Below are 4,956 nucleotides of genomic sequence, written 5' to 3'. Positions count from 1 at the left end.
AATTTGTGCCTGCTTAAGTTACTGACTGTAGAAGTTGTACAAATGACTTAGCCTCCTTGCAACTCAGTTTTTCTTATCAATAAAATGGAGATTATAACAATATTTATATTTACTTTATAGTATTGTTGTGAGCATGACATTATCTAGTTTGCGGAAAACATTGAAACAATGTTTGGCACATAATGAGCAGGCAGTAAATGTTAATTAGCAGTAGTAGGAAGTTTTATAAGTTTCATAAACTTCTCTTAAGAAACTGCAAACACACACACACACACACAAGACCCAAATTCCTAAGCTACAGAGTCACTGTCATTTATTTGAAACTCTTGGGGCAGACATTCCATATTTCAGAACTTGTTGTTATTTATTATGTCACATCACTATTGGGGTCTGGGACAACATGTCCTAATCAAACACATTATTATTTCTGCAATAAAAATTATGAATATTCATTAAGTAAGATACATAAAGACTGAAAAGCTTCATGTTGGTTCAGGTCAGGTTTTACCACCAAAGGATTTTGCTGCCAGCTTTCCAAAAACTTTCAGTTTTCAGAGTGTTTTGGAATCTAGACCTGCATTTAAAAGGATCTTGGACCTTTACTGTACTTCATCCACCTTATGAGTACCAGTTTGTTCTTAAAAACAATGAGGCAGCAAGACATATTTAAATGATGAGGTAAGGCATATGTTAAGTAATAAATACCAAACGTGTTAGAGTATTTGGCAACTGGCCAAATAATATAGGCAATTGGCCAAATAATATATAATTCCTGTTACATTTATAGAAAGAGGCTTCCACATATTTTTTTACATATATAGGATAAAGGAGACAAAGTCAGGTCAGCTGCTTGCCTCTGAAAACCCAATATTTGAGAGGCAAGATTGTTTGAAAGAAAAGTTTACTTTATTTTGGAGGCCAGCAACCGGGGGAGAGGGTGAACTCATGTCCAAAAGCTGACTCCCCACTGCCAATCAGCGGGCCAGAGCTTTTAAAGGGGAGTTTCAGGGGCGCAGAGGTGGAGGGAGCAGGCTGCGTGCAGAATAGCACAGTCAGTTCTGACAATCACCTCGAAATTAGTCATGCGGTGGTCTGATCAGCATCATCTTGATTATTTTAAGTACAGCTAATCCTTAGTTCCAAGGTCAGTTTGTTCTCATTTCTTTGAGATCAGTCCTCAGAGCTGTGCAAGATGGAGCAACTTATATCATGGCTACAGTCTGGTCATCACCCATTAGGTTGGCCAAAATGTTCACTTGGATTTTCCCATAACACCTTGTGAGGAAACCCAAACAAACTTTTCGTCCTACTTAATTTCCACCTGGTGGCAATTTTGGTATCTACAAAGCAGCTCAAAGGATATGGGTTAGAATATCATCTATAGCCATTGAGAAGAAATAAAAGGTCCTTGACTTTGCTTAGTGACTAAACTGTTATTATTTTGTCCCATTTGATTTCTTTCCCTTTGTTTCTGCATTTTATCATTTCTCGGATTAAATTTATTCTTTGACTAAAGTTTTTCTACAGACAAAAGGCAAGTGGAGGACATGGGGGTTGTGGGGAGGGGAAGGACCATAGTGTCCTGGTCAGTTTCGCTGCTGAACTTGTCACCTCTGGAGAGGGAAGTGGAGGAGGTGAGGGGGGCTACCACATTTCCCTCTGCACACATCTGAATTTTTTGGAGTCTTTTGTGAAAATGTACTAACTTACATTTGAGTAGTAAAAATGGGGGGAAAAACTGGAAAAGTAAACTGAAGCAGTATTGTGGACAACTTGAGAAGTTTCTATTTAAATAAATGAATGTAAAAAGCAGTGGCTGTTTTTGAGCAGATTAGTAACAGCAGGTTCAGCAGAGAAGTAAGTTTTAACTATAAGGTTAGGATTTAAGTATGGAAAAGAGAAATATCCAGGATCAGTCTGTGAAACTTTTCCACTTGGGTTCCAACGCCAGGCTCAGAATAATAATACTTTGGATTACTGCCCCCAATGTTTGTAGTTCATGAAGAACCCAAGAGATGATCTGTGATAACAATAGGAATGAGTCTAAAAAGCTTTTGAGCCTCTACCAGAGACCTATAATGCTTCCGTGTCATAGAAAGTGAGGGAAGAGAGAATTTCATTAAATAGTTGGCCAGCAAGGTCATGTGGTGCTTCCACTTTTGCTTCTATTCAACAAATTCTCCAAACAGCAGCCAGAGCAATCTTTGCAAATTCACAAACTTTGCCCTGGTGCAGCTTCAGTGGTTTTCCTAGGATCTTTCAAAGTAGAGCTGGTGAGGAAGAGTCCTAGGTTCCTTTCTGGTTGTAAGCCTACAGCTCCCTAGGGTCATATTTCCCTTCCATCCCCTTGCTTGGAGAAGTCAGCTTGAGATATTCTGATAAAGAAGAGTACCAGGAATGAAAGACAGAGAGAAGGAAGACTAACGGTATTTAAGCCCTGAAATCCAGTCTTACTTCGAAGCGTGGTATGCCATAGCTCTTTCTGAATTTGGTTATGTTTTTACCCATGCTAGTTTGAATTGGATTTCTATCTCTTGAATCCCAAAAGATTCTGAGTAATACCCTCCCCTTCAGTGTTGGGTTTCCTAGAGCATCTAATTGGGGCTCAATGTTTTTTTTACTTTTTTTTGCTTGTTCAGTAAGTTAGTTTTGTCTTTATCTGAAAAATCTTGATAGAAGATTGTGGTCTGGTTTATTAACTCTTGGTAGCCCATTTGAGCACTAAGGAAGCTTGCCTTCTTCTGAGCTACCTGATCTTTCTTCTGGGGAAGTCACATTTTGGGCTGATTCCACCTCTTCTTTTTAACTTCTTTCTTAGGCTTCTTCTCATACACTGGATTCTCTCATACTGCAGCATGAGCTTTTTTATACATCTCCTCCATCATGTATGGAGTTATGTTGTTCTTTATGAATGGAGAGAATTGTTTCTTGTAAGCATCCTCATCTTCTTCAATCAGATAACACATGTAATCTGCAGCATTCTGCCCCATGATGTGCTTTCGGTGTACCTCAGCACTGAATTCTTTGTTTTCTGAATCATAACTAGGGAACCGTTTGGTACTGTGAGGGATAGACAAACCTTCATTACCAGCTCCCTTCAGGGTCCCAGAAACTTTATTCCCAATAGAAGTCCTGGCAAGTCCTGCATCGAAGTAACAGGTGAAGGCACCAGGTTGACTATCAACGCTTTCCACATTGTATTCCTCTCCAGTCACCTTGTCTTGGCCTCCGTAAATTTTGTCCATACCAAACCTGTTCAGAAGCCTGCAGGCCAGCAGCAGGGCAGTACAATGTGCCACAGCATAATTTGTCAGGCCAACTTTCACATCATTGGGAGTTCGTGAGCATAAGCTGCACAAACAATCACATCTCCTTCTATACGAGCATAAGCAGTCTGACAATTGATATCTCTGTTCATTACATGAACGATTGTTCTGTATTTTGGTGTGCTGTACTTATTTTTATCTTGGATTACCAGTTATTTCCAAGCATAGTAGTCAGTTTTGCCCTCTTGCTGTCTTCTGAACTTCACTTGGTATCTCTTGAAGTAAGCCTTGTTCTTGACAACTTTAACAAACCCCATCCTGCAGAACAGAGCTTGGACACTTCGGCTTACCACAGAGTTGCAGGACCAGTACGGCTCTGGCTGGGGGTGGGGTGGGGTGGGGTGGGGTGGGAAGCTCAATTTGAATTGTTCTGGTGAGGTTTATGAGGATTTATGGGATAAAAAGTCTTTATGTCTGTCTTATACAAACACAGAATTCTACATAGTTGAAGGGGGAAGTAGTTAGAGGTGACTCAAAGAGTCATGACATTTATATCCTAAAATATATCTCATCACTGTGGTAGTCATTAGGGCTTCTTACCATCATTCCAGTTCCTCTTTGAGTCATCACCCCCCTTGACATTGGATGTAGCAATAAGATTTGCTGTGACAAATGCAATGCAATGCAAATGGGAGTGACATGGGACAGTTCTAGACGGAATCTTCAAGAGGTTGCATGAAGTTTACATCTTCCTTTCTCACTACTCTGGAGATGATGGAAGCACATGTTGAGATAAAACTTCTATCATCTGAGTGAGTGATTATGGTGGGCTGAGACCTCCTGCCAGCCCACTTGTGATCACGTGGATGAGAAATAAATGTTTGTTAAGTCACTGAAATTTGGGGGTTGTTATTGCCATAAAACCTATCCTATCCTATCCTGACTGATACAATCATTCAAAAAGTTGAGTAATATAATTCTGGAAGACTTTGACTTTGGACTTGAGAATATATAATGAACATAATTATGGGGAGAGTGGAAGTAAAATCTCAACTGATATCTAGAAGACATCACAGCTACCTGAGATTTTGTAGACCTTGTGTTAGATTTTTGATAGAGTCTGCTAATGATTCCTCTCAAATCTATTTTAAAGCTCTTGATAAAGGTTTTATTTTGCTGTTTTTCCAAAATCTGTTATTGTTGGTGACCTCTGATCCTTATTAAATATTTTTCATTAACTCTTCAAGTACAATTCAAAAATCAAAAGCCATTTGATTTTTATAAACAGAAACCTTCTAGCCCTCAAAATTCCATTTTTATTCATGTGGTTTGCTGTATTTTTGTTCAGTTTTTGTGCTAGTCTCATTTTTAGGAAAATTCTTATTTGGGTCTCCAGGACAGAATTTTTCAGAGCAAATGGGCTTTAGGAATATCTACATTATTTGTTGGAGGTAATGTATACAAAGGATATTTCCAATGGATTTGAGGTGACTTATCCTTACCGAGATTAAGGGGAAGATTTGCAATCATAACCTACAGTGCATTTATAGCTCTTACATCTTATGTATGTATAAGGTCACATATGATAATTAGATTTCTCTATTTTTTGCAGTTGTACTATTTCAAATTGAGATTCCTCTTTTTCCCCATATTTCATATATAGATTTTGGTATTTATCTCATTTATCATT

The 4,956-nt window shown here is 38.7% G+C and overlaps 1 pseudogene; it reads right to left on the bottom strand.

The window, feature by feature from the left end:
- Positions 1-2,721: 2,721 nt before the first annotated feature.
- Positions 2,722-3,583, bottom strand: LOC138081321 (large ribosomal subunit protein uL18 pseudogene; annotated as a pseudogene).
- Between the last annotated feature and the right edge of the window lie 1,373 nt (positions 3,584-4,956).

Source organism: Capricornis sumatraensis, chromosome 6 (assembly GCF_032405125.1).
Source record: "Capricornis sumatraensis isolate serow.1 chromosome 6, serow.2, whole genome shotgun sequence".
In the NCBI taxonomy this organism is placed as follows: Eukaryota; Metazoa; Chordata; class Mammalia; order Artiodactyla; family Bovidae; genus Capricornis; species Capricornis sumatraensis.
The sequence above is the reverse complement of the archived record's forward strand: the minus strand, read 5'-3'. Positions and strand labels throughout refer to the sequence as shown.